Source organism: Triticum urartu, chromosome 2A, assembly GCF_056163025.1.
Source record: "Triticum urartu cultivar PI428250 chromosome 2A, HENAU_Tu73, whole genome shotgun sequence".
Classification (NCBI taxonomy): Eukaryota; Viridiplantae; Streptophyta; class Magnoliopsida; order Poales; family Poaceae; genus Triticum; species Triticum urartu.
This window is the reverse complement of record NC_141874.1, coordinates 637,282,726-637,305,626: the sequence shown is the minus strand read 5'-3', so window position 1 is coordinate 637,305,626 and position 22,901 is coordinate 637,282,726.

Genomic DNA, 22,901 nt, shown 5'->3' with positions numbered 1-22,901 from the left:
ATGGCCAATTCATCCATTAGGAGGTTCAAACAAGCATGGCAAAAACGCAAATGCAAAGCTGATTTCAGACTTAGTGAAATCAACACTTGTCTGAAATTTCAGATCACGAAGCCCTCTTCGGAGCAGCAAAACAACATAAAACATGACCTGATTAAGACAAGTAAGAACATGGGATGGAGATACTCAACAAGCTTAACAAAAGACCCAAAGTGACCTGGGGCCAAAAGGGTTCACAAAATATACTAACGGGCACACGAACATAGCTAAAACACAATCAGTTTTCAGACAGTGAAAACTGAGACATGCTGAAATATAACTCACGAAGGCACGTAAACGAGCTCGATGCACTCACCACGGTGCAAGTCATGGCAAGGCAAGCATACATCCATTAAGAAGGCATAAAATTCAAGCTAGACATGGCGAGAACAATGGCATAGCATGCACGGATCAACTACAATAACATCGGCAAAATCGCAAACAAGTTGACGATCTGCCCAGATTCACAACGAAGCAAAAGTAGAGCTCGATTGACTCAAGCTAGGGTGCTCCATAATTGCAAAAGAATACATGGATGGATAGAGCATAACATGATTAACAAAACTCCTTTACTGATCATCCTTAAAAGAGGCACGGATCACTAGGAAACAAGCTGAACATATGGCATCATGAACTAAATAATCCCAGACTTTGAAAGCTTGCACAAGTCACCACACACATCCTAAAAATGCATGGGTTGCACCTCTGGAAAGAAGACAAAATCCTTAACAACACATAAGAAGGACTCACAGGCATATCATGCACACAATAATCATGGCAAAAATGACAAAATTCTAAGATGAACTAGCAGATCTGACAATTAACTCACGAAGCCCTCTTCTAACAGCATTTCGGGCATCAAGATGAGCTCAAATGAAAATGATGCAATGGAATGAAATTATGTACTCGTCGAGACTAACATTTTGATATACAATATGCCCAAATCAGAGCTACGCATGCGGAGATACGGCAGGTCAAAGTATGCACAAAAAATTAGGGTTAGGGACGAAAAGTCAACCGAAAATATCTCCAGATCCAGATCTGGAATCACTGTTCACGGGCATGGACTTCGAGGTCGCCGGATTCTTCGCCGGAGTTCGTCGGGGATCGCCGGAGCTTGGAGAGGAGGAGGCCGGACGGCGGGGCCGGCCGGATCCGAGGCGCGGCGGGGTAGCAGCGGCGATGGCGAGGTCGGTCGCGGCCGGGCGGCGGCTTGGCGGCGCGGGCTCGGCGCCGGGCGGGGTGGCAGCGAGGTGCGGCGGTCGCCGGCATCGAGTGGTGGGGCGGCTCCGGCCACCAGGCGCGGGGACGAAGGAGAGAGGCGGCGGCGCTCGGGCGAGGAGGCGGCGGCCCGGACGAGGCGGCGCGGGGGCCAGGGATGGGCCTGGCGGGCCGGCGGCGGAGGCAAGTGGCGCGGGCCACGTGGCGGGAGGCGGTTGGCTGCGGCGGCAGGGCGGACAAAGTCCGGCCGGGTCGGACACGTCCGGCCGGCGCGAGGGAAATTTAGGGTTTCGTGGGGGAGGAGAGATCCAAAAATGGAGGGGGTCTATTTATAGGCATAAGTGGAGCTAGGAGAGTCCAAATGAGGTGCGGTTTTCGGCCACGCGATCGTGATCGAACGCTCTAGGACATGGAGCAGAGTTTGGTGGGTTTTGGGCCAAATTGGACGGGTGTTGGGCTGCAACACACACGAGGCCTTTTCGGTCCCTCGGTTAACCGTTGGAGTATCAAACGAAGTCCAAATAATACGAAACTTGACAGGCGGTCTATCGGTAGTAAACCAAGGCCGCTTGGCAAGTCTCGGTCCAATCCGGAAATTTTTAATCCCCACACACGAAAGAAAGCTAGAAATGACCACCGGAGGAGAATGAAGCGCCGGAATGCAAAACGGACAACGGGGAAAATGCTCGAATGCATGAGATGAACACGTATGCAAATGCAATGCACATGATGACATGATATGAGATGCATGAAAACGAAAACAACACACGGAGACAAAGACCCGAACCCGAAAAGTAAATATAACTTAACGCCGGAAACGGCAAGAGTTGGAGTACAAATAGGGAAAGTTACATCCGGGGTGTTACAACATCATACGGTCCACTCCGATGAACTGTTTGTGATGAGGAGGAACAACAAAAACAGGCAGCTAGATAAAGGTGTGTCGATGGAGGGCATATGCTTCAGAAGGATTAACTGTTTGCGACTAGGAAACAGAACAGAAACGGTCAACCAGATCAAAGTGTCTGTGATTGATGGCATACACTTCACACGGATGAACTGTTTGCGATTAGCCACAACAAATAGAAACACTTAGACAGATAAACGTGTGTGCGCTAGACGAGCACACATTCTAATTAAAAGAAGTGTGCGTGATGGTAATAATGAGCGTGCACAGTTGTTGGAACAAGACGTGTGCTGACATTGCCTTTTGCGGTGCACCCTATGGTGCAAATGCCACGTACGAGGCCGAGAAAGCGTGCCCAAGTTACGCCTTCCGAGAATAGTGTCGCACTTAGAACCGTCAATAAATTTTGAGCATGTGTCCTGTCACATTCCAAATAACTACCATGCTATATTTAATTGCAAACCTGTTCACACCGATCAAAACCTAAACGGTTTCCCACTTAGGAGTGTATTAGTACTCTGTTATAAATACTACTACTCCAAGATGACTGCACATTCCTCCTCAACTCCTCATACACAAAAACAAACAAGTCATTCATCATCATTCCCTTGCATCTGCCATGGCCAGCGTGAGTTCTGGGCCGAGAGATTGCCACCAGGGAGAGGCGAGCATGGAAGCGGAAGCACGAGAGATGTCACGCCTCGCCATGAAAGCAACCCTCATGTCCCGCTGCACGACCGTAGCAGCACAGAGGTCCCGCCGCACCGCCGAAGCAGCATGGAGGTCCTGCCGTGCCATTGATGCAGCAGACTGGTCCGGCCATGCCGCGGAAGCAGAGGAGATGTCCCGCCGCGCCGGGAATGCAGCAGAGATGTCCTGCCGCGCCGCGGTGGCCTAGGAAAATGTCTTGTAGGTAGGCGACGACTCTTACACGCGCATGCATGCGATCGTCCATAGCCAGATGGATCAGATCTCCGGCTGGGCGAGGGTGTAGGACGACATGAAAGCCTTGTTTGAACAGGCTACCGGTGTCATCTGACAACTGCGGGAGGGCAATGCGAAGCTCCAAGCCGGAAGGGCGAAGGAGGCAGAGGAGACAACTGCCTTGTTTAAGAGGACAGACATCATCGTCAAGAAACTTACGGACGAGAATGCCATGCTCCGCATTGAGTGCGAAAGGCTGATGAAGGAATCCATGGATGCTGCCAAGTAGCATATTAAGGACATGAAACTAATAAAAGAGATCACCACCGCTCGTCGCGAGAACTAGTCTCCGAAACCTGTAGCGCATCAAGAAAGTAGAGATCAGTGAGCCAGATCGTTGTATGCTTCTTCCTTCTTCTTTTGCCCTTGGGTATTTCGGGCGTAACTGCATGTGGCTTTTTTAATTATCTTCCTAAATATGTAAGACAATTATTATGCACTGTCATCGTCCTTATATTCATCAGTCCTGCTATAAGTCGCATTCGATGCTATATAGGTTCGTCGGATCTTACATCAAGATCTGTGCAAAACTTTCTTTTCAGATTTCCTTTTTCTCTCTTAAATCTCAGTCTAGTGAGACATTGCCACGCCGTCAAACAGGGGCTTAGGCTCCATTAATGGAGACGTTGGATGGGAGGTGCGCAGGGAATAGAGGTCAAAGGGCTCTCCTCTCGATGAGCACGCACAGGGGTCTGATCGCACGCCTCCCGTACTCAAATAGCTACCCCGCACGGCACCTCCTAGCTAATAAAAAAGGGGACGCATGGTGGCACGTAATTTGTAAGTAGAACACCCATGGTTTCAATAATACTTGTGTTTCCGATTTGTAACGTGACAGCACTTGTTCCAAAATGACTTTGTTGATTGTTAATGTGTGCGCCTTCGCAAATCAGACAAAAAATTACCACATCATGTTGGTGCCATGTCATGACACCATGCCAAGTTTCATGATTTTCACACGTGTTCTGGATTTACAAGAATTAAAAAACCAAGTTTCTCAATATTTCCAGTCGAGCCACGACGCCCAAATGTTTCAATTTCATTCCCATTTCTTGCATGGGACCTAGAAATTCACCCAAGGGCACACATATGATTTTTCAACCAACTTTGGTGCACTGGAGGATGTGCTTGTAGTTCAAATTTGAATTATGCACATTAAATGACCAAAAATTCAATTAATGTACAAAAAAGGACAAACAAACCTAGAATAATTCCAAAATTTAGCATGATACCTCTATTTGGTCTAATCTACCTGTGTAAAAAATTAAGGCGGGAGAAGACAGGGTATGTCGTTTCGCACACGGAGGTGACACGTTCCCTCTCGGAACCACGAGCCTTCTTGAGAGAAGCTCTGGTTTGCAAGATGCTTATACCAAAGTTTGTCTCATTTCAGCCAAAAAATTTACCACAGCATGTTGGTACCATGTCATGATACCATGCCAAGTTTCACGATTTTCAGGCGTGTTTTGGATTTATAGAAATTAAAAAACCAGGTTTCTCAACCTTTCTGGCCGAGCAATGATGCCCAGACATTTGAATTGCATTCCCATTTCTTGCATGGGACCTAGAAATTCACCCAAGGACACACATGTGATTTTTCAACCAACTTTGGTGCACTGGAGCATGTGCTTGTAGTTAAAATTTCAATTATGCACATTAAATGCCCAGAAATTCAATTAATGTATAAAAAAGGCCAAACGAACCCAAAATAATTCCAAAATTTAGCATGATACTTCTATTTGGTCTAATCTACCCATGTAAAAAAATTAAGGCGGGAGAAGGCAGTGTATGTTGTTTCACACACAGAGGTGACATGTTCCCTCTCGGAACCACGAGCCTTCTTGAGAGAAGCTTCGGTTTGCAAGAAGCTTATACCAAAGCTTGTCCCAATTCAGCCAAAAATTTACCACATCATGTTGGTGCCATGTCATGACACCGTGCCAACTTTCATGATTTCAGGCGTGTTTTGGATTTACAGGAATTAAAAAACCAAGTTTCTTAATATTTTCGGCCGAGCAACGACTCCCAGATGTTTGAATTTCATTCCCATTTCTTGCATGGGACCTAGAAATTCACCCAAGGATACACATGTGATTTTTCAACCAACTTTGGTGCACTGGAGCATGTGCTTGTAGTTCAAATTTGAATTATGCACATTAAATGCCCGGAATTTGAATTAATGTATAAAAAGGCCAAACAAACCCAGAATAATTCCAAAAGTTAGCACGATACTTCTATTTGGTCTAATGTGTCTATGTAAAAAAATTAAGGCGGGAGAAGGTAGTGTACGTATGTCGTTTCGCACATAGAGGTGACCCGTTCCCTCTCGGAACCACGAGCATTCTTGAGAGAAGCTCCGGTTTGCAAGAAGCTTGTACCAATGCTTGTCCCAATTCGGCTAAATTTTTTACCACAGGATGTTGGTGCCATGTCATGACACCATGCCAAGTTTCATGATTTTCAGCCGTGTTTTGGATTTACATGAATTAAAAATTCAAGTTTCTCAATCTTTTCGGTCAAGCCGCGACGCCCAGATGTTTGAATTTCATTTCCATTTCTTGCATGTGACCTAGAAATTCACCCAAGAACACACATGTGATTTTTCAACCAACTTTGGTGCACTGGAGCATGTGATTGTAGTTCAAATTTGAATTATGCACATTAAATGACCAGAAATTCAATTAATGTATAAGAAAGTCCAAACGAACCCGGGAGAATTCCCAAATTTAGCATGATACTCATATATTTCTATGTTGCCTATATAAAAAATCAAGGGGGGGGGCAGCATATATCGTTTCGCACACAAAGGTGACACGCCCCCCCTCGGGAACCATGAGTCTTCTCGAGAGAAGCTCCGATTTGCAAGAAGCTTATACCCCAAAACTTGTCCAAATGTGGCCAATTTTTTACCACAACATGTTGGTGCCATAAAAAGACACCATGCCAAGTTTCATGATTTTCAGGCTAGTTTTGAATTTCCAGGAATTTAAAAACCAAGTTTCTGAATGTTCCTGGCCGAGCCACGATGCCCAGATGTTAGAATTTGATTCCCATTTCTTGCATGGGACCTATAAATTCAGCCGAAGACACACATGTGATTTTTCAACAAACTTTGATGCACTGGAGCGTGTGCTTGTAGTTCAAATTTGAATTATGCACATTAAATGCCAAAAAACTCAATTAATGTATAAAAATGCCAAATGAACCCGAAATAATTCCAAATTTAAACACGACACTCATGTAGTTGCATGTTCACTGTACATAAATGTTCTAGCATACACTTCCCCATCCTTTCCCTCTGTAACACCATTTTGTCTTTCAAAACATAATGAAAAAATTAGGTATTCCACAAACAGTTTACTAGAAAGAATCGTGTGGGATGCATATAAAATATCTTTGTGCACTGTCTTGTATGGCTTACCCAGGAAGCTTCGTCGTCTACACTCCACCGCCCCCACTTGAACCACACTTGCGCGCTAGTTTCTCATGGCACTAAGCGAAATTTTTCAGCCACCGTGGAAATATATATCTCCCCGCCCCCTCCTTCCCACCAAAAGACACATTTCCACTGTTCCTCCTTGCTTTCCAAGTTCATACCTTCACTGCTGCTTACTGGCAGCCCAGCCTCGTCACCGACAACCCTTCTTCTTGCAGCACCACTTCCTCGCCGGCTACCCTTCTTCTTGCAGCGCCACCTACTCACCGGCGACCCTTCTTCTTGCAGCACCGCCTCCTCACCGGCGACCCTTCTTCTCGCTGCGCGGCCTCCTCGCCGCCGACCCTTCTTCCTGGGCGGCCTCGTCGATATGGTCACGTAATCCACACCCACCCACACCATCCTCCTCCTTCCCCGTCTCACATGCCCCGACCGACGACGCGACACCTTTCACCGAAATCACTGTCCCCCTCCTCATATTAAGCGCTACCCACAACCATTTTGCACGCAGTATAACGTGGAGCTTAGTAGCATCTAGCAGCGGAGAAGCAAATCACGACTACACGTGTGCATGAGGTTGCTATGGCTACCATGCGTGCCAACAGCCAGATCTTGGAGGAGCACCTCGTCTTCGAGGCCACCGTCGACAGCTCCACACGGTTGTCTACTTTAAAACAGAGTTTGTGATGTTTTCTCGAGGCCATCACCAATGCCTTCTAGTGATTTGTCCTCTGTAATGTTAATATGCAATCTGATGTTTAGTTAACGGTTTGGTCCTCTTAAATGTAATGTTCAGTTAACAGTTTGGTCCCCTGAAATGTAATGTTCGGTTAATAGTTTGGTCCAACAATTCCTACATTTCGTAGTACTGTTCTCAAGCATTCTTTGTTTTGTTAACTGTCTTATATTCTAGTACATGTTTCTATTCTGCAATGTCGTGCTCAGTTAACTATTTTGGCTCATTTGGTCTGCTGTCCATTTAACTGATTGGTTTAATTCTGCAATTTGATATTCATTTGTTGTGGGTACGATTTTGTATTGTTATGCATGTGAAATAAATCGAATTTGGTTGTGCTCAATACATATTCTACTGATAGTATGGAAACTCTCAGTTAACTTGATCAAGATCTTCCTTATGTGTGTTGCAGGGAAACAATGGGAGACACTGCAGTTTACCATCGAGGTATGCTCATGCATGGTCCTTTTGCTAATAGCACATTATTGTGCAGGAATCATTGTAATATTTAGGTTTCTTACAATTTGGTCTTGCAGATGTAGGTCCTGCTATTAGAGGCTTAGACCCACTATTTGACCCAGTTTGCATATGGGGAAATGAGATGTCCATGAATATCAGTCAAGTAAAGAAACTCAGAAAGATTGTTAGGATGAAGAAATTGCGATGGATAACAGCAAGATCTTTGTTTGCACAATGAAGAAGACATCAGTCAACTATAGGATGGTACTAACTCTTTTACCTTGTTTTTACCCCTTGCGCCATTTCAAAATTTATAACAGTGATTTATGAATATCTTTGTTTTCAGTACTTTTCAAAGCAGTTCACTGATGATTACCTCTCAAACCACCTGCATGGTCAAGAGGCGAGGAAGGTATTCATTCAACACCCACGGTACAATATTGAAGTCTTCCTGAAGAGGATGAAGGTCGGGCGGGCAATTATCCATAGCCACTGGCCTAGAGTTGCAAGGACATTCAACATCACTGAAGGCTCAATATTTTCCTTCCGCTTCTGTAGTTTCCTAGATGAGATTCATCTGTCAATTTACCGTGTATGATGCTACTTTCCATAGGTTTTCGACGTTTCATGTGAAACTTGGTGCTGTTGTGTAATGGCGTAACCGAGTGCCCAAGCTATCTGATTTAATTAGATTATGAAATCCTGGTTGCTGTTATACGGATATGAAATATCTAGTGTATTTTATAAGAAATATCAATTTGATTACTACATGGATTATCAATAATATGGTAATTACCCTGCTGATTGGGGTTTTCTATTGCAGATGGTTACTCAGACAACACCGTGGGCGATGAACTCAAACAACCCACACGGTTCCTAGAAAGTAGGCGTGTTCGATCAATTAACAATCACACACGGCTTCCGACAGAGAACTGTTTGTGTTAGGCTACCTTGCACAATTGTTTCCACACAAAAACTGTGTGTGATATACATAGGAATGGAAATGTTTTTTTGGGATTCGCCGTGTGGAATGTACATACGAACGGAAACGATTGGGTTTCGATGCCTTGCCAGATCGCACACGACCTCATTTTGTGTGCCAGGAGGGCCTATCCCCGATGATTTCTGGGTCGTGTGGGAAGGACCGCCTATCGCCCACACTCACTTGGCGACGGTTCCAAGCGCCATTGCAGAAAGGGGTAAAACACGGTTTGTATAGCAGGTCTCTACACCAGTAAATTGTCATGTGGTATCATAGACTGTACCTCATCCTGGGAACGAGACCAATGCATAACAAGGTTTTTCCATTCAATGTCTTCTAAATTTAGCATAGGAGACTTCACTAGAAATTCATTTATAGACTTGCCATCAAAGTGTGATTTCCTCAGGTAACACCGATACTGCTGCAATGCTTCCTTGAAAAGCGCAAGCATGCTTTGCTTGTCATGACTATCCAGATTGACCCTCGCCTACTTACAACAATGTAAAGTAAATCATTAATGTGTTCAATTAGGAGAAAACAGGAAAATAATCACCATGAATAATAGCACTTACACGTAAGTGGAACAGGAAAATGTGAAAATGGTGTTTGTCTTCACTATAATCTTCCCACGATGGGAATATATGCACTTAGTCCCTAACAACATTGAAAGCATTGTATTTTAAACTGGGAATCACTACTAGAGAAAACCTTAGCAGTAGCGCGGGTTTTTGGCCTTGCAGTAGTGCGGGGTGCCTCGCTACTTAGAAGGCGCTACATCTAAAGCTTAGCAGTAGCGCGGGTCCACACACGCTACTGCTATAAGTACTTAGTAGTAGCAAGTTTTCCGTAACGTGCTACTGTTAAGTACTAGCAGCGGGCCTCTGCGCCCGCACTACTACTATTATTGCATATTCTATTTTTTTCATTTTATGTCATATTCGTTGTCACACCCTAGCTAGTTCAAGCATTAGAGTGTGCATCATGTTTAAATTTATCTTAAATTTGAAATGTGGATGACAGAACCCCCAGCACCCCCCCTGGAACAACTAGGGTTTACTAAAAACTTTTTCAATGAACCTGAAATGCCCTTCTAAAAAGCCCACCCTTTTTGTTTTGGGTTAAAACCTTTGACAAAAATGGTGCACCTTTTTCTAGGACATCTTAAGGTCATTGGATTAACTCTTATAGTATTTGCATTTGGGCATTTAAATGCTATAAAATATTTTAAATGCTCAAATAATCATAAACTAAAATGTTTGCTGTTAGATATATTCTAAGCAGTAGCCATGATTAATTTTATGATTTTTGGATATGCCCTGGCATTTTTAATAAAGCCCTGAAGTTACAGAAATAATACAATAAATGAAAAAAGAAAAAGAGAGAGAAAGCAGAGACTTACCTGTCGCCCTGGCCTGACCCAGCTCGGCCCAGTCCACTGGCTCCGGCCAGTCATCCTCCTCCTCTCGCCAGGAGGACGCGAGGCGCGTGGCCGGCGCCCGCGGCCACACGTCGGCCACCTCCTGCTTCCGCCGACGCCCCGGGCGCGCCTACGAGTGCCACGCACTCCCCCTCGTTCCCCTCTCATTCTCCCCACTCTCGCCGTGCCCCTCTCCCTCCTCTGGTTCTCTCCCCATCCCCTGCCGAGCACAGCCGTCGCCGCCAACAAGCACCACCGCAGCCACCGCCGTCCACTCGTTGCCTCGCCATGCCAAGAAGTTCCGCCGTCGTCCACTGCTTCGCCTAGACCCATCCCCGAGCGCTCGCTTGCCCCGGAGACGCTCCACCGAGCTCGTCTTCAACCTCGGTCGCCGGAGATCCCCCTCGCCGCCCCGCTCGCTCCAGCTCTTCCCCGAGCCCGCCGATCGCTCCCCTACAACCGCAGTGAGCTACCGACCCTTCTCCCCCTCTCCGTTCTAGCTCTCGTGCACCGTACGCGCCGCCTCGAGTTCGCCCGCACGCACCGCCGCCTGTGATCGCCGCCGACGAGTCTCCGACCATCTAATGGTCCGGCCGTCGTGCCCAGCTTCCTCCCCGCGCCGCGTAGAGCACGTACGTGCCCCGCTTGAGCCACCATGACCGTCACAGCGATGACCGCGACCTCACCCGAGCCCCGGCGACCGCCAGGGTCGACGCTGGCGACGACTCCGGCCACCCCAGGCCCAACCAGCCACACCACTCGACGCGGACGAGTGCCCGCGTCACTTAGATGCCCTCCGCCGGCCATTTGGTCGCCGGAGGAAGAAACCCGCACCCCTTCGCCGTCCCTGGCCTTGCCGGCGACGAGCCCCGGGTCAACTCCGGCGAGTTTGATCCGGGTTGACCGCAGTTTGATTTTCCCCTGACTCACTGACGTGTGCGCCCGAGGCCACTAATTAAACTAGGTTAGTATTAGTTTAACACTAACTAAATTTAGTTAGTTAGTTGACACTGACAGATGGGACCCACAGGTCAGGGTTGACCTGGACCGTCTCAGTTGACCGCTGACGTCACACTCACGTCAGGCTGACGCAGTAAATCCTTTTCTGGATTTATTCTTTAATAGGAAATTCTAGAAAATAGCCAAAACTTCTAAAAATCATAGAAAATCAACCATAGCTCCAAATCAAACAATTTATATATGAAAAATGATCAGAAAAATTTGATCTATCCATCTGTAATGGTTTCATGCATGACAAAACAAGTTAACCTTGCTGTTTAAGCAAAATAAGATAATGCACTAATAAGGCTATGTTAAATGAACTAACATTTGAATCTTTGATTCAAATGAGTTCATTCCTTTCTGTTTTAGCTTGCATTAGGCCAAGACACATTCATTTTGCCATGTCATAGCATGCATCATATTGTTTCATATTATCATGTGTTGATTATGTTCGGTGTGTCTTTCGTGGTAGGTTCTGCCTCCGAGGATAACCCCGAGTATACATCTGAAGGGCAGTACCCTACTACCACTACATCAAGCAAGCAACCCATTGATCATTCCAATACAAACCCATGTTCTCGCTTCTGCTCTTGTTTACTGCATTAAGACAACGCGATTCAAACTGCTGTGTGCTACGGTAGTTGAACCCTTATCCTCTGCATGACCTGTCATTGCCACAGTAACTAGATGAAACCCACTAGCATGTGTAGGAGTTGATTGAGCCACGTATGCGTTTCCTACCTGGCTATGCCTGCTATGCTTAGAGTTGTGTCAGGTCTGGTTCATCTGGGTGATGGGCTAGAGTGAAATGATTATGTCAGTAATGTGAGGGATGTGTTGAACATGATTTGGGTAAGGTATCGATGAGAGGCCATGTAGGAGTATGGTGGGTTGTTTCATTGAGGCCGTCCATAAGAACTGAGATCTGTATGTGTGATTTAAGATTCAGTTACTACCATACATTGGGCCCGAGACCAATGGACCCTCTCGGCTTCTTATTCACCCTAGTACTTTGTCCAGGAATTGCAATTAGTTTCTGGTGTTTGTAGGTTATGTGTTGGCGGCCGTGCGTAGCGCTGACCCTAGGGGTGGGCTATGTTGTGGTAGATACACCGTGGCACGGTGTACCGAGTCACCCGTTTGGTGTCTCGGGAACCCTGTTCACATCGTTCGGGGCCGTATGTGGAAACCTCGGCCGGACTCCCTGCGGATGGAACCTGGATAGGCGATAAACCTGGACTAGAGGCTTGAGTTTTTAGGTAGGCCGTGGCCGACACCCTCGTTGGGCTTCCGCTTGAAGGTTGCCGAGTACATGTCGTGTAAATGGTGGTAAGTGGTGAAAGCGTGTATGAAGAAGTACACCCCAGCAGGGTATAAAACTATTCGAATAGCCGCGTCCACGGTAAAGGACTACTTGGTTGCCTATACAGTTCATAGACAAGTTAATGGATACTATTAAAAGACTCAAGATAAGTGTGAGTACCGAGGATGGCCCTCTCGTAGGATGACGAGGGAGGATCCCCGGTCGAGTATTGTGTTGGTGAGTAGTGGACTCGTGTGTGAAAACTATTTTACTAGTGGAGTTCCGTAGGATAGCTTAGCCAAGAGTCAAAGCTGGCTTGCTGCAACAACCCCACCACCTTCTTGAGAATGAGCATGTATAGTAGGTTCTAATATAAGACTTGTTGAGTAAATTTGTACTCATGTTTGCTTAATTACTATTTTAGACGACAACACCGCCCCCTCCGATGGGTTTTATGTAGACCTCGACGTCGATGAGTAACTTGCCAGCCAGGTGGTGACCCTGGCCATGGAGGGCCCTATGTAGATAGACAGGCTTCGAGAAGCCTTCTTGCTTTCTAGTGTCTGTACTCAGACTATTTGCTTCCGCATGTGCTTGTATGCTTGTATGACTCGAGTGTCGGGTCATGTGACCCCTACCTGTATGAACATGTTCTGTATGGCTCTCTGGAGCCTTTAAATAAAGTACTTGAGTTGTAGAGTTTTGTTGTGATGCCATGTTGTATTTGCACATATCGAGCATATTGTGTGTATGATTGAAATGCTTGGTATGTGTGGCATCCGACAATCTAGTTGTTTATCCTTGGCAGCCTTTCTTATGGGGAAATGTAGTCTAGTGCTCCTCGAGCCATAGTAGTCCGCTACAGCCGGTTCACCGGAGTCCTGCTAGCCCAGCACTACTGCTCAGGTCACTTGACTGCCCGGCATGTGTTTCACTTTGTTCCTATGTCTGTCCCTTCGGGGAAATGTCACGCGGTGACATCCGGAGTCCTACCTAGCCTGCTACAGCCCGGGTTCCCCAGAGTCCTGTTAGCCCAGTGCTATAGCCCGGATTCACACGCTGATGACCGACATGCTCGATATGATTCACGTATGCCTGTCTCCATAGGTCTGTGCCGCTTTGGGTTCACGACTAGCCATGTCGGCCCGGGTTCTCTGTCATATGGATGCTAGCGACACTATCATATACGTGAGCCAAAAGGCACAAACGGTACCGGGCTATGGTAAGGCGACACCCGTGGGGATACTGTGCGTGAGGCCGCAATGTGATATGAGGTGTTACCGGCTAGATCGATGTGACATGGAATCGGGGTCCTGACATTCATACACCATTATACAAGTTTTCATACAGTGGCAATGTAGAGATTGTTTTTACATCATAATGAGTTATTACATCACTGGGTGAAATAACCGTGGACTAGTTTCAAGTAGATGGATCCATCCACTTGTAATTAATCCGCGGTTCTTTCACCCGATGATATAATAAATCATCATCATCATATCATTAACAACTTATCATCATAATACATCATTGTCATATAACACCTCCTCATGATCACCATTTTCATCAATGCGACATCATATAGCAAGTTGGTCACTAGTCATAATCACAACTCCTCCTCATCATCATCAACTCTAACACATTGTACCACATAATAACACATTGTATGTAGGACCTACTTCTCTCTCATAGGACCTACTACCTTTTCTTAGGTAAAATAGCATAAAACAAGATAGGCCCTGACTCTCCATTATGGAGAATGGAGATTATCCGGTCTTCAATTCTTGTCCTTCGCACAATGTTGTTTCCATGTACCTCCCTATGATTGACCATACATTTTTTTCCAATCTTTGATTGTCATGTCTTCATCGGTTTTAGAAATCCGATATCGACAAGAGTGATTCGTACGATCACCTGGCAGTATGTTCAAAACATCAAGGCAGCCTTTCTGAAACATCAGATGAGGCACACAATCATTCGGGATTTTCTATTGAAAAACATAGTAATAGCTTCATATTCCGCAATGTAGTTCAGTTTTAGAAGAATATATGCAAAATATGCACGGATGTCGTAATAGTAAAAAATCTTACCATGGCATCTCCATGGATGTTGCCGTAGTTCAACACATGCACTAGTGGCATGTATTGACCATAATGTGGAGGAGTTTGATAATAGATATTGTAATTCTCAAGATTAGTAATAAATGAGATCAGATGATTTTTCTCTCGATAAGTTAATTCTGAGCCATCGGTGTAATAGGTTCTGTCTACCATCTTTCGCACATTCTTTGAAGAATGGAAATAAGCTATCAATGGAAATATGTTGTCAACTATTTTGAAATAAACAATATAAATTACTTAATAACTATGTTTGAGAAAATCACATAGCGGTAGAATTGGAATCGTATCAACAAGGACCCAAATGTCCATATTGTCTTGGGCGATGTCAGGATCACCAAGATCCATGGTGACAAGCATACCCTCATGAAATTCATCCATCTTGCAACGTGCTTCCTAATTCGGGCAACCAAAATGGGTTACAATCTCAGAACTGTACATATTTACTTCAAAATCCATACCATGATGGGTCCTTAGGTGAATTTTCTTTGTTTCCATACTTTCATGATTGTCAAAATCCATCCTCTCCAAGACATAGTGTCTTGTATGGCATGGGATAAGCTAGTCGAATTGTAAAATACGAAAATTACATGTTGAAGTAGTTGAAGTCGTGCTTAATTACGAAAAAACACTTGTCGTCGTTGCGTACTATTTCAACATCGAAGGTCTCCTGGAGCTTAATGCTGAAGCGCCAACCTTTGTCCAGGTGAGGCCTGTCGCACAGACCTCGGTCGTTGTTGCACCAGTCGGACTCTCCCGGGAGACTTTAGTCGTCCGATGACGACATTTCCTTTGTTCATAATACAAAGATTACACTTGTACAATTAAATATATGTACTACAAAAACTAAATTAGATCATTATTATTCATCACGGGTTGACTATCGGTCTGCCGAGTCTTTTCTTGAAAACTCTCCCTCACTGATTCCTCTCTGACATTTGCGACTGTCGGTGATGGTCGTTACTCCTCCTCCCCTAGTGCATAATAAAGGTCTAGCACCAGGAGAAGAAGGAGAAATGACCCCCACGACAACAGACGGGATTCTTTGTCCTCTCTCATATATGGTGGACACATTCCCTCACTAATTTTTGTACTGTCGGTAATAGTCGTTATTCCTCCTTCCCCTAGTGCATAACAATGGACTAGCACAAGGAGAATAAGGAAAAACGACCCCCACGACAACAGTCAGGATTCTTCTTCTCTCATATATGGTGCAGACTTTCTCCCTCACTCTGTTGACTGTCTTGTATGGAGCCTCGGCAGACTTAAAGTCAACCCAAAATGTCGGCTAATTATCTTTCTAGAAAATCCAGGCCACTCGATATTTCCTACATATTCTAGCACAAGTCATGCCAAAATTCATGGAAAAATTTGCTAAAAAAGGACATATCGATCGCCTGAAATTTGCCGGAACGGAAATTAATCAACACTCCAGCAAAACATAGGCCACTCGAAGGTGTAACCTATGGCCGGCCACTTGGGCAAGCACATATCCTATTTGAGCAACACAACATATACATGTTAATATCTACATCATATGAGCATTCAAACTTGATGGTCATTGCATTTCAATGGTTGAAAATATGAACAAAACATTTCAAAGTATCTTATAGGACTCAAATTGACATGGAGATTTGGCTGGTCTCACCTCGAGGTCGGAGGGGGTCGGTGACGGGGACGACGGCGGGGATGATGGAGGGGCTCCTTGATTTCCGCAAAAACAAAAACCCTATAAGCTATCAACTAATCAAATGCATACGCCTTGCATAGTGGGGTCCAATTTGAGCATTCAAAATAGGAGTAGTTCTCCAATTTGAGCATTCAATAAGCAAAATCAAATCGTAAAATAAATAAGTATTCAAATTAGCATGCATTCAATAAGCAAAACTAAATTATCTCTTGCGTCCGTGCATCGTCGAATGTTATCACTAATACATCTCGAATAGTATCATACATATAACATAACTAATACAGCTAAAACCCTATCGAACGACGGGTATCGGCGCGGGCGGTGGACACCCAAAGAGAAGGAAGCATCATGGGATCATAGCTCCAGTGAGATCCCTGAAGAACCTGCCAGGTATTGGAGAACCTGCCCTCCAACGCAACCATGTAGCGATAGACGTGCTCATCCTCCTCCCTGACACGGTGACATACCACCTTCGCGGGGTCCTCAAGCCTCCGTACAATCACTGGCCCGCACGACCGCCACCAAAGAAGGTTCAGGTCAACAATGGGCTGGCTCCTCACCAAGCCGCGCCCCCCTGTGACAGCCTTATTTTTGCCCTCCCTTATTTGCCTGATTTTCATTTGGCTTTAGTTTGAAATTTGGAGTTTTTGAATCTTTTCATATGGACTTAAACACTTGGGTACCCTTGGCTTTCACCCAAGTGCATCATTCCCCTCTCTAATCATCATTCCCCTTCTGATCCACCTCAAAATAATCTTGGGAATATTTTTCTTAAATGAAAAATATTCATTTTTCCTCTCTAAAACCCTAGCTAGTCCAATAAGATCCAAAGCAACCCTAATTTTTCTTGCCCACAAAAATCTGAGAAAATGCCCGAATATTCTTTAAACCCTAGGGAACCTTCCTGAGCAAAAATATTTCATCACTTTTTGGAATATTTTTGCTACAGAAAATATTTTCTGTTCTGGACAGAAATGGTGGTTTCTATAGCAACTACCATTTTACTTGCTCCATTGTGCTTGAATTTTCTTGTGCATCATCACCTTAGTCGATGATGGTTAGCCTCCAAAGCACAGCCCCCAACTCCTAGCAATTTGACCTCAGTAACATCTCAAAGTTACTGATCAGAAACTTACCTGGCTTGTAAAATCTTCTCTACTGCATCTGCAACAAAACCAAAGTGTGGTAATCTTCAAAACTACCACGAACAACAAGCCAGACATGATATTTGGATGTTGGTCGGCCTGAGGGAAGAGCTCACGCGGTGTCCACGCGTGTCCACAATGCTAGCATGCTTGTCGACGCGCTCTAAGTGTCGCCGAGCGCTCTGTTCGCGCGTGCTCGCTTCCCCCGTCTGCCCGAGCGTGCCGAACTTCGCCACCATCCTCGTCTCAACGCCATTAACTCCCCCCTAGCGCTCGCCGACGCCAAAGCTCGCCACAGCAAGCACGGGCGCGGTCCGGCCAACGCCATAGTGCGCTCTACGCTGTGCTCGTCGCCTTCCTCTTGATCCTGTGCTCACCCCCGTTTGCCCACAGTCCTCGCGTGAGCTGCGTCGCCTGCTCCACCTCTCACTGACGCCGCTCGTCACCTGGCGCAGCGTCCAGGTGTCGCCGGTGGAGCCCCGATCCACCCCTAACGCTCGCCTATCAAAGGAACCACCCCCAGCCTCCTCGAGCACCATCCTCCACTCCCACACACTCCACGAACGTGTATATAGCCGTAGCCCGGCCGGGCAGGCCACGGGCCGCCGTCCCCGAGCTCGAGCTCGCTGGCGATCCCCTCGGGTCATCGCGGTAGCTCCAGCCCCTCCCAGGCACGGGCGATCCTTCCAGGGCCTCCGCCTCTCTCCGGTGAAGCCGTTCCGCCCCCCTAGAGCCCCTGAAGTTGCCTCTGCTCACCGTCTTCCTCATCTCCGGCGATCACTGCTCTCTGCCTCCGCTTGCGAGGTCGATTCCAACACCGTCCGACCACCCCTAGCTACGCTACGGGATCCCTCCCTCTCATTTTGGCCAAGGAGCCCTCATCACCGGCGAGAGCTCCGGCGAAGCCGCGACCCCCTCTGTTTCCTTCTCCCTCTCCACCTCACCTAACTAGCGGGGCCCGCTAGTCAACCACTATGTACGCGCGCGAAGCGGTATGAGTGGTGGCGCCCTGAGGCTTTACGCCTTCGACGTCACCCCTAGTCTGTTTTATTTAAATTCAAATTCAACTAATTTACAGAGAGCTTCAAACAGCTATAACTCTTGAACCATAAGTCCAAATGAATTGATTCTTTTTGCATTATGTTCTTTGCAAAGAAATCTAGCAGCTCACCAAAAATGAGATTTTTCTGAGTTGTCTAGAATTTCTGGTGATTTTCAGAAGTGTTCTTGATATTTTCTTCTTGTGCTTAAAATTATTTTCAGAGGGTGAGGCTTGTCTTGAGGATCACTAGAAGGCTTGTGAACCTCATCTGCACTAAGGCAAGCCACAGCAACATTTTCATGGTGTCATTTCAATATTTATGATTTTCTTACTTGAATGAAATGATTAATCCATGCATTTAAATAACTATTATGTTATTTATATTCTGTTAAGTGTTTGTTAGTTATTATTCTTGATTTACAGAACGTTTGAAACTAGTTTAGTTGGTAACAAAAGCTAAGATCTACTTGTGGTAATGACAAAATGATTTGTTATGCATATCAGTAATTACTAATAGTTATTTTCTTGCACAAATAAAATAGTAAAATTTTCTAGAAAATTATGCTGTTAAGTGCTTGTTTAGCCACTTTGCTTGATTTACAGAATGTTTGAACCTAAGTTGGTTGGTAAAGAAATTAGGATTTTCTTGTGGTGTTGATAGTATAATTTTTTCTATGCATATGGGAAATTAATCGAAGTTATTTTCTTGCATGAGAAAAATAATAAAACTTGCTACAAAATATCTTGTTAAAGTGAGAGTTATGCTGACCAGGGAAGTAATATGAGTTGTTGATGTTTATGCTTAGTGTGAATATGGTTGACATTAGTCATTTTCATTAATATGGTTGACATTAGTCATTTTCATTTTAAGTTGAACCTGACTATAACTCAACTTGAATATATTGTTGACTGGGTCATGGTGTTGCTGAATCGAGTTTTTCCCAGTGCAACCACATTTTCCTTTGTGGGAAGGCCTTGATTCGGTCCATTGACATGCCTCTGGTCGGTGCCTCCAACTAGGGAAGGTTATGGGCATGCTTACCCTGGCCTGGTAAGTAGGCACAACCTTGTGTGCCTGTTGTTGAGATTATGGTACCGGGTCCCCGAGTGGGATCGTTTTGGCCACGACGGTGGTCGTTGTGTCTTTGGTAGACACGGGGCCACCCAGGACTAGCCCGTTGGGGATTGGGTCGGAGTGGCCGGGAGAGTGTCATGGCAATGGAGGGGTTTCGTCGGAATGCCGTCCACCCGAATGGGAGTGCGAGGCCATGGGTTCCGTGGTGTGGGTATAGCGTGCTATCTCTGCAGAGTGTATAATCTATCGACAGCCGAGTCCACGGTCACGGACGCCTCGTAGTAGGTCCCACCATAAGTCAACGTTTAATAAATTTGCACACTAAGTTATGGACTTTGCACTGTTGATGATGGCGGAAAGGCCATCGAGATGTTCGAAACCAAATATTGGTCGTCGTTGTGATCGCCGTAAGGATCACGAGTTACTCTTGTCAAGTCCACGATGTTGGTTTATTTGTGATCCGAGAACGATCACGGTTGGTAAGTCGGTCCCGAGGGATGTTTATCACAAGAGCATGATCGCAGCATGTTGGAACATTATTGCATTATTAATTGGTTAATTATCATGATATTGTTTGTCATTATGATGATGCCTGTTGTGAGATTGCAAGTACATTCAATGTACTGACCTGGCGTGTCATGCCAGATTTCAGGAAAGTCTCGTTGGAAAGGAGTGCTGCTCGAGTCTAGATCGTGTCCACATCGGTGTCCCTGTGCTATGGAGTTTCCGCTACGACGTTGTTCCGTTGCCGCGTAGTTGTTATGATCGAGGCCCCTTTATGTTCACTAAATAATGTACATATTGTTCAGCCGCACCGTGTGTGTCGCTTGGCCTCGACCCCTGTTGTAATATAAACTCTGATCCGCTAGCATTAATAAAGCGGTTATATTCTGTACCAAGATGTTGTGTGTTGCCAGAGACATGGTCTTTGGGCTGGCAATGCATGGTAAACCGGTCGCTCTGAGTCGGGGTGCCACACCCCCGGAAGGTAGCACCTTCCAGTACCAGCCCGGCGGAGCCCAGTCCTGGACATGTCCCTCTCTTATCAAGCAGGTGTCCTCCGCCGAGTCGACGACGAGGATGCGGGAATAATTGCTTTAACTAAAAAAATAAGAACAAATGTGACATGTTCAAAATATGACATGTCCACTTCAAAACGAATCCACCTAGAATACTGTTAAATACACCTAAAAATAAACTAGTTCTGTTAATTTTCTTACTAAAAATAAACTAGTTCTGTTAATTTTCTTACTAAAAATAAACTAGTTCTATAGTCAAATTTTAATTACATAATCAAGTCTCATATACCTAAATTTTCTTACTAAAAATAAACTAGTTCTATTAATTCAACTAAACACTTACTAAAAATAAAAATAAACTAGTTCTTACTAAAAATAAACTAGTTCAACTAGTTCTATTAATTTTCTTACTAAAAATAAACTAGTTCTTACTAAAAATAAACTAGTTCAACTAGTTCTATTAATTTTCTTACTAATTCTATTAAACACTTACTAAAAATAGTAAAAAACTATATTGAATTTTTTTCTCTAAAATAAACACTACTGCCCTAATTAACATCTAGTTAAACCCTACTGCCCTAACCCTACTGCCCTAGTTCTTAAGCATCTACAAGTACTAACTAATTAGATGAACTGTAGCTAGGTACTTAAGCATCTACAACTACTTAAGCACCCATTGATGAGGAGGCCGGTGGTATCGGAGGAGGGAGGGAGGAGGGGTGGGAGGACGGAGGAGAGAGGAGGGGGAGGGGGTGGACTGAGGAGGATGAGGGAGGGGGCGGTGGGAGGAGGGCTGTCGGCAGAGGAGGGAGGAGGGAAGAGGGGGAAGCTAGAGGAGGAGGGGGGAGGGGGCGGCCGGAGGAGGAGGGAGGAGGAGGGATGGATGGAGTACCTCGGTGGAGGAGCAGCGTGGCGGCGGCGGACGACGGGGCAGCAGACGACGGGGCATACGGGCGGGGGAGAGTGACTGAGAGGGAGAGTGAGAGGGGCGGCCATGTCGGGAGGATAAGGAAGGGTTAGTAGGAGCGCGGGTTCGAGAAAAGTGCTAGTACTATGGAGCATAGCAGTAGCGCTGGGTACGAATACACGCTGCTACTAAGTGGGGCTAGCCATGTGCGCCCAGTTCAAACTTAGCAGCAACACGTTTTGCTAATACACGCTACTGCTAAAATGATAGCAGTAGCACGGTTTATTTACACGCGCTACTACTAAGTAGCAGTACCGCATGATTTTGTCCAGCGCTACTGCTAAGATGCTGTGTATAAGGTTTTCCCCAGTAGTGAATAACTGTAATGGGATTCCAATCTGCAAGAATTGGCCGTCCTCTACAGTTGGGATAGGTCTTCGGTCGGTGGACTTGCTGTACTTTTTACCGGAGTGGGATTTTTTTGTGGTGCTGATGCTATGGCAACTGAAATCAGCATACCTTTTGCTGGAATGCAGGTCTTGTGTGGTGGGCTAGTGGTGTGGCTAGTGAAGTATGGGTACAGTTTGCTGGAGTCGGTCCTACATTTTATGTCACTGGATGTAGATCCAATATAAGTGGGGTGTTGTGTGATTTCTCTGGCACCGCCATGTTTTTCAAGGACTTTGCTGGTGCTCCTTCATGTTCGGCAATCACCCTCTTCCTTTTTGTTGTCTGATGCACAAGAAGATCATTTGAGTGGAAAAACATGGTATGATGACAGATGGAATATGTATTGATAATGGATGGGCATGGCATCTTGACATATATGATGAGTAAACTAAGCGGATGGCGGTGCAACAAAGTAGATGAAATGCAAGATATGTGCAATCATTAAAACCTTGGAAAATTAGAGCAAGCACCTTGATGGGTGAACAAGACATGCCATCTGCCTTCGACTCCTCGAGGTCAGAATAGTCATTAGGATCATATTTTGAACAAAAATCTGCAGGTGGGGAGCGTATGAGTTTCATTGCATCCAGAATGGAAATCAATGCCTTGGTGCCAATTTTGTATTCATTGTAGTGTTCCACAATATTCTTCTAATGCACGCATTCTGATATTCATTGTGATTATGTACAATATCTGAGAAGCGTGAAAACATAAATAGTAGTGAGATTATCTTTGTAATGTAGAGGATATTCCAATATAGGGGCTCCCTGTAAACCCTTGTGTGCTATCACTAGATTCTGATGAGAGAGCCCATGTGTGTTGTACTATGGTGTGTGCATTAATATAATCTAGTAGAAGCACACAAAAAATAGGCTCCATAAGTAAGGATAGTTGGCAGATGATAGGTTCATAATATATTGTATAGAGAGTTTATTGCCAAACCATGAGAACAGGAGCACACAACTACTTGGTA